At 30.4% G+C, this 9,707-nt stretch overlaps 3 non-coding genes across 3 annotated transcripts; 1 reads left to right on the forward strand and 2 right to left on the reverse strand.

Moving 5' to 3' along the window:
• Positions 1–3,487: 3,487 nt before the first annotated feature.
• On the reverse strand, positions 3,488–3,560 carry TRNAF-GAA (transfer RNA phenylalanine (anticodon GAA)). The gene has a single exon. It is a non-coding gene; the product is annotated as a tRNA-Phe (tRNA).
• A 1,836-nt stretch (positions 3,561–5,396) lies between these two features.
• TRNAT-UGU (transfer RNA threonine (anticodon UGU)) lies at positions 5,397–5,469 on the forward strand. Its single transcript has one exon. It is a non-coding gene; the product is annotated as a tRNA-Thr (tRNA).
• A 1,105-nt stretch (positions 5,470–6,574) lies between these two features.
• Positions 6,575–6,662, reverse strand: TRNAS-GGA (transfer RNA serine (anticodon GGA)). Its single transcript has one exon. It is a non-coding gene; the product is annotated as a tRNA-Ser (tRNA).
• Positions 6,663–9,707: the final 3,045 nt, after the last annotated feature.

Genomic DNA, 9,707 nt, shown 5'->3' on the forward strand with positions numbered 1-9,707 from the left:
AAAAGAAGAGTACCCATCTATCAGATTAATTGATTATAAATGTAAAATTACTGATAAGCAATACCAACCCCCGTTCAAGGGATTCGATCATGTAATATTCATCTTGACAAGCAATTATCTTCATACTATGATAAAATATGTATCAAAAACACAAGGGCTGTAGCTCAGTTAGGTAGAGCACCTCGTTTACACGAGCGCCAATGCTTTTTTTCAGAGGAGTTCATCTTGTAATTAAAAAAGTTTATCTTATAGTAAGAAATCGGTGTCTTACTCCATTTTAAGGAACAAAACAAGAGAACACTAGCCTGACAAAGGGTTTAGCCATAAAATCGAATCCATAATTGATTTGAGATATTGATAAGGTGAATACCCATTTCTCGTCAATGCTAAACATAAAGGGTATAGGGACCTAAAAAAGATTATCTTTTCTTCCTATTTTATGAACTTTAAGGTGTATGAAGTGTCATTTCTTATCTTCTATTTTAATTTTAGTAGGTGGATAAAGAGTCCATTTAACTTAAGTTGATCTAGGCCAGAAGCAGACCTACGTCAAGATAATCCTTCTTTGAAACACTTTGGTAGTGCTCTTTGATTGTTATACAAATAAAAAAGAAGAGCATAGGGAATCATCTCTTTATTCTTTACTGTAAAAAAAAAAAAAGATGGTGGACTAACTAATATTTTTATCAGTTAATGAAAAAGCTCAATGCAAAAAAAAATGCATGTTGGGTTTTGAAAACAATTTAAATCATTTAGATAATAATTAGTTTGATCTGTTTTACCGAGAAGGTCTACGGTTCGAGTCCGTATAGCCCTAATATTCCTACAGATACTAATAATATTAATACTATTTTGGATCGAATAGATCTCATTACTAAGACTATTACTAAAAAAAAAACAATTTGTAACTTTCTATTCGAACATATTCATATTCGATAGAATAATATTAATATTAGTATATTCAGCTAGTCTAAAAAAATGGAGACTTTAGACTAAAAATGAAAATGAATTTGGTATATTTTCTACATTCAGAGGAGTACTTTTATGTTTCTTCTTTACGAATATGATATTTTTTGGGCATTTCTAATAATATCAAGTTTGATTCCTATTTTGGCATTTCTAATTTCTGGAATTTTAGCCCCCATTAGCAAGGGACCGGAAAAACTTTCTAGTTATGAATCCGGAATAGAACCAATAGGCGATGCTTGGTTACAATTTCGAATCCGTTATTATATGTTTGCTCTCATTTTTGTTGTTTTTGATGTTGAAACGGTTTTTCTTTATCCATGGGCAATGAGTTTCGATGTATTAGGGGTATCCGTATTTTTAGAAGCTTTCTTATTCGTGCTTATCCTAATTGTTGGTTCAGTTTATGCATGGCGAAAGGGGGCATTAGAATGGTCTTAATTCTTGACTATTTAGACAATTAGAAAAAAAAATATTGAGACAATTATGAATTCCATTGAGTTTCCCTTACTTGATCAAACAACCCAAAATTCAGTTATTTCAACGACATTAAATGATTTTTCAAATTGGTCAAGATTATCCAGTTTATGGCCGCTTCTTTATGGTACGAGTTGTTGCTTCATTGAATTTGCTTCATTAATAGGATCACGATTCGATTTTGATCGTTATGGACTAGTACCACGATCGAGTCCTAGGCAGGCGGACCTAATTTTAACAGCGGGCACTGTAACTATGAAAATGGCCCCTTCTTTAGTTCGATTATATGAACAAATGCCCGAACCTAAATATGTTATTGCTATGGGAGCCTGTACAATTACGGGGGGGATGTTTAGTACCGATTCTTATAGTACTGTTCGAGGCGTAGATAAGCTAATTCCTGTAGATGTATATTTGCCGGGCTGTCCACCTAAACCGGAGGCCATTATAGATGCTATAACAAAACTTCGTAAGAAAATATCTCGAGAAATATATGAAGATCCAATGAGTTTTCAACGAGAGAATAGATGTTTTACTACCAACCATAAGTTTCATGTTGGATACAGTACTTATACTGACAATTATGGTCAAGAATTTTTCTATCAACCGCCATCTACTTCAGAGATATCGTCTGACACATTTTTTTAAAGTACAATAATAAAAAGCAATTCCTTTTTTAAAAATTTCATCGTATTTTAAAAATTTCATCGTAATAGAAAATACTAATACCAAACTCATAAAAAAAATTTAGGAGAAGCAAAAAATGCAAGGTCGTTTGTCTTCTTGGCTAGTCAAACATGGACTAATTCATAGATCCTTGGGTTTCGATTACCTAGGAATAGAGACTTTACAAATAAAGCCCGAGGATTGGCATTCCATTGCTGTCATTTTATATGTATATGGTTACAATTATCTACGTTCTCAATGTGCCTATGATGTAGCACCCGGAGGACTCTTAGCTAGTGTATATCATTTTACAAGAATAGAGTATGGTATAAATCAACCCGAAGAGGTATGCATAAAAATATTTGTATCAAGAAAAAATCCCAGAATTCCTTCGATTTTTTGGGTTTGGAAAAGTGCGGATTTTCAAGAAAAGGAATCTTATGATATGTTGGGAATCTCTTATGATAGTCATCCGCGTCTAAGACGTATTTTAATGCCCGAAAATTGGATAGGATGGCCTTTGCGTAAAGATTATATTGCTCCAAATTTTTATGAAATACAAGATGCTCACTAAATGATAAAAATAATAAACTAATCCAAACTTCTGCAACCCCAGTCAAAGAATATAAGTACATTCTGTTATAGATCAGACAAAATAATTGATTGACATTAAATCAGGCAGAGTAATGGAAGTTGCATTCAGATATTATTATGTGAGAAATCACAAAATTCAGAAATAATAGAATGAATAATTATAGGGTTTAAAATAGGATGGATAGGAGTTTCTTAAGATTCTAAAACAAAAACAATACTGAGTTCTTATCAGCCAAGCCAATAAAAGAAATAGGATGAACTGCAAAAATTCTTTATCTTTATAATAAACTAATTCTTTATCTTTATAATAAACTATATAACGTGCACATCACCATCAATTATACGGCCACGAAAAAAAAAACACAAAGAAAAGGGCTCGATTCTATTTTGGTAATCCTTCTCAGATGAATTCTTAATATTCTCACTCCACCCCAGAACTTCGACTTTTAGGTCTTTTAACCAACTAATTAAACCACTCGAATATTATGGAAATAGAAACCTTTTTTTGTATCGCAGAAAAAAAAGGAAAAAAATAGATAAAGAATTCATTATCTATATATCTATATCTATATATATATAGATACTATAGATAAGCGAATATACCTAATAAAAAATTGCATCTATTCTTTAATCATCTAGGAAAAGTATATCTACAGATACCTAAATAGATCAAAGAAATATGTTATGTATCAGAATCTAGAAGAACACAAATTTGTATGAGTATCTATCCCCCATATTCATTAAAATGAATATGGGGGATAGATACTCATACAAATGAATCTTGTGTCAGGAACCAGATTTGAACTGGTGACACGAGGATTTTCAGTCCTCTGCTCTACCAACTGAGCTATCCCGACCATTCTTGAAGCTTAATACTTTGATTTTAAAAGATTTTTAAAATCTATGTTAATGAATCTATATCAACTAAGTAAAAAAAAAGTTTGTAAGTGAGTTTCCGCAGTAATAATTATTTTTTATTGTTAATCGTTAATTACGCATATGAAAATTCCTTGCTAAAAAATAAGATATTAATTTATACATTTCTGATTAAAAAAAATTCTATGTGTTTCACATATATATTTATATCTATTCCAAAACTCGTCCCTTGTCATTATGATAGATAAGAAAATTATGATAGATAGGAAATTGATGAAAATAAAAATTCCAATTTCGTTGGGAAATAATAAATCGAATAAAACACATAAATAAGGACTTCAAGATAGAGAGGATATAGGAAAAAAATTAGAAAATGAAAAAGTATTTTTGGGGATAGAGGGACTTGAACCCTCATGATTTCTTAAGTCGACGGATTTTCCTCTTACTTTCAATTTCATTGTTGTCGGTATTGACATGTAGAATAGGACTCTATCTTTATTCTCATCTGATTTATCAGTTCTTCAAGGGTTTTAGCCGATTATGATGAAGTGAATAATTTCATCAATAAATATTCCATCTTTTCTTCAACTTCGAATTGATTTGATTCACATTTTTCATTTGTGAATATTTTTATCACAAATAGATCTTCAATAATAAAATAAAAAGTAACAAATTGAAAGAGTATTTCAGTATATATATATGTTTCTAAATGTTTATCTTTGATCCATTCCTGTAATTTTGGTGAAAGGATTCTTTTACTAATGCAATAAAAAAAGTCGTCAATTTCGTTTGTTAGAACAGCTTCCATAGAGTCTCTGCACCTATCCCTTTTTTATTATCACTTTCTGAATTTTTATTTGTTTTCAGAAAACAGGATTTGGCTCAGGATTGCCCATTGTGAATTCCAGGGTTTCTCTGAATTTGAAAATTATTACTTGGTAAGTTTCCATACCAAAACTCAATCCAATTAAGTCCGTAGCGTCTACCAATTTCGCCATATCCCCATCTTTTTTTTTATTTGAATCTGATTATAATAGAATGCTTTTTTTTTCATTTCTATTATGAGAATTATGCGGGAACTTTTGAATTCATTAAATACATATTATTTTATTAAATATTAAAAACCCCTTTCTCCAATTTTATAGATTTTATTTCATCTATATTGGATACCTTTATTTGTTTGAATCAGAACTAATTCTAATATCTATATATTAACAATTCAATATACACAGATATAGACCACATATCTACTTATCTTCTATGTACCTACTTATCTTCTTTTTTCATACAATTTAGAATACTCGAATGGTCGATTCTTTTTTTTTTTTTGTTTTTGCTTAAAAAAAAAAAGAAAATAAACAATCCATTTATTCATATACAATTTATATAACTAAAACGAATCTAGTGGCTAAAAAAAACCATTCTTTTAATTGAATATAATATAGAATTAGACATTTACTTAGAAATATGGAATTCCTTAATAAATATTTACTAAAATTTATATTTATTCAAATTTACTTTAAGTACTAATAAATAATCTTTTTGAAAGAAATCAATTTAATAATATATATCTAGAATAGTAGATCGAAATAAATTATATTAAATAAATTATATTAATATAATATTAATTATTATCTTGCACTTTATGTTATCAGATAAAATAAATAATAGAAATAATAAAAATTGGGTTTGATTTTCTATATTTTCTTTCTCTATTTTTGATGTTTGTATTAATTTGAATTTTGTTATAAATAACTAAAAATTGATAACTAAGATCCCATTCAATTCTTCTGCATATGTATATTTCGTTTACATTAGCCGGTTTAGCTCAGAGGTTAGAGCATCGCATTTGTAATGCGATGGTCATCGGTTCGAATCCGATAACCGGCTTTTCTCTATTTGTTTTTTACATAATTGATAATATCTTTTTTAGAAATAAAAAATTGGGAGAGTTCGATCTCTGCGGAAGAAATCAAGAAATTAACCTACTTTTTTGTATTCTTTTATATACAATAAATTCGGATATTGATAAAATTCATCTAATTCTTCTTTGTACTATAAAACTTTAGTAGATTTCGCTTCATTTAGAATTCTATAATATTTTTCATTTCGTTTAGTTTTCATTTCGATTTATAAGATTTTTCATTTTAAAAAAGGAGTTTTTATGTCACGTTACAGAGGACCTCGTTTCAAAAAAATACGTCGTCTAGGATATTTACCAGGACTTACTAGTAAAAGGCCAACAGTCAAAAACGAATTTCGAAATCAATTGCGCTTCAGTAAAAAATCTCAATATCGTATTCGTTTAGAAGAAAAACAAAAATTGCGTTTTCATTATGGTCTTACAGAACGACAATTGCTTAAATACGTTCGTATCTCCGGAAAAGCTAAAGGATCAACTGGTCAGGTTTTATTACAACTACTTGAAATGCGCTTGGATAACATACTTTTTCGATTGGGTATGGCTGCGACTATTCCTCAAGCCCGCCAATTTATAAACCATAGACATGTTTTAGTTAATGGTCGTATAGTGGATATACCAAGTTATCGTTGTAAACCTCAAGATATTATTACAGCAAAGGATGAACAAAAATCTAAAACTCTTATTCAAAATTATTTTGATTCAGCCCCCCATGAGAAATTGCCAAATCATTTGACTGTTCACCCTTTCCAATATAAAGGTTTAATTAATCAAATAATAGATAATAAATGGGTTGGTTTGAAAATAAATGAATTACTGGTTGTAGAATATTATTCTCGTCAAACTTAAACTTAACTAAAATAACAAGAGTTTTTTTTACAAGGATTTTCTGCTATTCATATATCATAGACATGGATATGCGAAAATTTTTATTCCTTGCCCACCCGTTATCCACTATTTTTTGTATTACCGAAAAATGAGGAATATAAAGTTGTCCATATCAACAAACAAATTTGAAATATGAAATAATGGTATGCATTGGGATGAGTAATATTGATGAATTTGGTAAAGATTCGGAAAGAGAGGGATTCGAACCCCCGGTAAACAAAAAGCCTACATAGCAGTTCCAATGCTACGCCTTGAACCACTCGGCCATCTCTCCTATATAATGATGCCCAGAAACCGGTTGAATGTTGAATAGTGAATCAATCCTATTTTTCATAAATGCATAAAACCTATTCAAACTATAAAAATACAAAGTAAAATTAAAAAAAAACCTCCTACAAGGTCTTAGGATAAACAAATTTGATTGATGAGTTCATTTTTACGTTATTTCGCACTGTATTATAATTATACAATTCCTTTATTTGTGGGATTGATTTCTCACACCATGATTAATTAAATTATAGAATGGATTTCTACCTATGCCTAGATCTCGGATAAATGAAAATTTTATAGATAAGACCTTTTCAATTGTAGCCAATATCTTATTACGAATAATTCCGACAACTTCAGGAGAAAAAAGGGCATTCACTTATTACAGAGATGGTGTGATTTGATTCCATTTTTTTTGACCGATTTCGGTCAAAAAAAAATGGAATGGAAAAACCCCACGCGTGTTGAAGGTGAAATTTGTAAATAAAAGGATTAATTCCTTCTGTCGTGTATCCTCGATTAATGAAGCCTTATATGCTTGAATTTTAGGTTTCTAGTATTAAGCGAAAGGTTATACCTATACTTATGGGGTTAGGTCAACCCCAAATTACTAGTACTGATAGGCAACATTGGGAAAGAAGCACTACGCTTGGGAATCAAGGACACGAAAACTTTGTATCTATCTATATCCATGGCTTATCGAGATTGGGACTAACAGGAATGGTTGGGACAATAAATATCCATCTCGTTCATATTTTGGATACCCATAGAACCATCGAAGATTATTGAGGTGACTAATTCCAGGAAATTAAGCAGCGTAGAGGACAAAGAAATTGTTGAAGTTCTTATTTTTTTTTATCAAGTACCTACATACTTAATGTTAAGAAATAATTTTTGACAGGAAGGTTGGCTAGAGATTTATTGTAAAAACACTAGCTCTGTTCAGTTGAGAATGAGAATACTGGAATATTTTTTGATTTGATGGATTTTTCTCATTACACACATAAGGGGGGAGCCGTATGAGATGAAAATCTCACGTACAGTTCTGGAGCGGAGATTCTTTGAACCGAATGACGACCGTAACGGATGTCAGCTCAATCTGAAGGAAATTATGCAGAAGCTTTACAGAATTATTATGAGGCTATGCGACTGGAAATTGATCCCTATGATCGAAGTTATATACTTTATAACATAGGCCTTATTCACACAAGTAACGGAGAACATACTAAAGCTTTGGAATATTATTTTCGGGCGCTCGAACGAAACCCATTTTTACCCCAAGCTTTTAATAATATGGCCGTGATCTGTCATTACGTGCGACTATCTCCACTATAGAAAGAAAAAAGAAAAGAACAAGCAAATCCACAAATTTTAATATAAGAAATATAGAAATATAAATAATTATAAATAAGAAAGGCTTTCTACATATATATATCGTTCAAAACAACGATTTTTATCAGCTGTAGCAAAGAAACTTCATAGAAGTAAAAATATGAAGAAATCGATATGTCTAGATACCCTCTTTTTCTATGGATAAAAGATCTAATTGATAAAGGAAGCATCGTAAGGATCAATTAACACGGTTTTCAATCGATATAATAAAAACTGCTTCCTTATCTCATGATAAATAAAGAAGTCAGGAATCCACTTATGTAATAAAAAGGATCCCCTGGTATTTTGAGCAGCGGTGTAGTATCAAATCCCAAAGATAGAAAGTATTTTCTCTTTACTTATAAGAACTTATAAGATAAGAAAGAAAAAACTTTTACCAAGATTCTATAGAAATGAATCTATCATATATTTTTGTATATGATATATAAAATCGAGATAGTTACCTTTCAGAAAATTAGAATTAGGGCGTTAATGCCAATGCTTGATTCCCTTTTCTGAAGGTAGGAGAAAAGATAAAACTAAAAAAAAAGATGAAATTCTTTGAAATTCTTTATTTATTAGTAAAAATGAAAGTTTGAAACTCATATTAATAATTTCTTTTTTTCTTTTAGTTAACTTCAAGATAATAGAACAAAAAAAGAATTGACTACTGAGCCGTATGAGTCAGGAAATTCTCAAGTACGGTTCTAAGGAAAGGAATTGACTCACCTATTTCGACCGAGGAGAACAGGCCATTCGGCAGGGAGACTCAGAAGTTGCGGAGTCTTGGTTTAATCAAGCCGCTGAATATTGGAAACAAGCTATAGCTCTCACCCCCGGTAATTATATTGCAGCACAGAATTGGTTGAAGATCACAGGGCGTTTTGAATAAGAACACTCTGTTTCTTTTTTTTCTTATATATTTATCTATCTATATAAAGATATAGATAGATAAATATATATTGTTATAAATTCTTGTTTTCTTGTCCCTATCAAATTCAAAAATCATTTCTATAGGAACGACCAATCACATAATTTAAATATATCCCTTCTAATTTTGTTCGATTTTGTCTAGTATTTCATAGAAATAAACGAGATGTGGATACAGTAGATAATTTTCTCCTTTTTTCTGTTATTTAAACTAATATTCAATCAAATTAAGAAAAGAGACCTTCAAAAAAAGAAATAAAATATAGGTATATTGCCTAATAATGAATGCTAATGCCTGCTCAATTTGAAATAGAGTACATACTTATACTTTATCTAAAAAAAAAAATAAAATCTAAGGAATAGAATTAGAATAAAATCTGAATACATTTGATTAGGCTGCACGAAAAATTATTGAACTTCCATTCAGAGTTCCCAAAAAGGTCTTAGAAGATTAAAATAGGTCCGTTGAGCGCCTCACTCTTATGTCATAATAGATTCGAACACTTGCCCCGAATTGACTTCGAGATCATAATTGTTCTAGTGAAAAACTAAAGAAATGAAATTTACTAAGATATCCAATACATGAGAGATAGGAGAGAACAAAACTCAATAGAAACATCTCTAATAAGTTCACTAATTCTGTTTTATGTTGGCAGGTCTCTTTGTATGTGTTGTCTGGAAAGAGGAGGACTCAATGATTATTCGTTCACCGGAACCAGAAGTTAAAATTTTGGTAGATAGGGATCCTATA

This window comes from Vigna unguiculata, unplaced genomic scaffold, assembly GCF_037176805.1.
Source record: "Vigna unguiculata cultivar grain cowpea cultivar isolate G323 ecotype 2 unplaced genomic scaffold, ASM3717680v1 ptg000339l, whole genome shotgun sequence".
NCBI classification, from domain to species: Eukaryota; Viridiplantae; Streptophyta; class Magnoliopsida; order Fabales; family Fabaceae; genus Vigna; species Vigna unguiculata.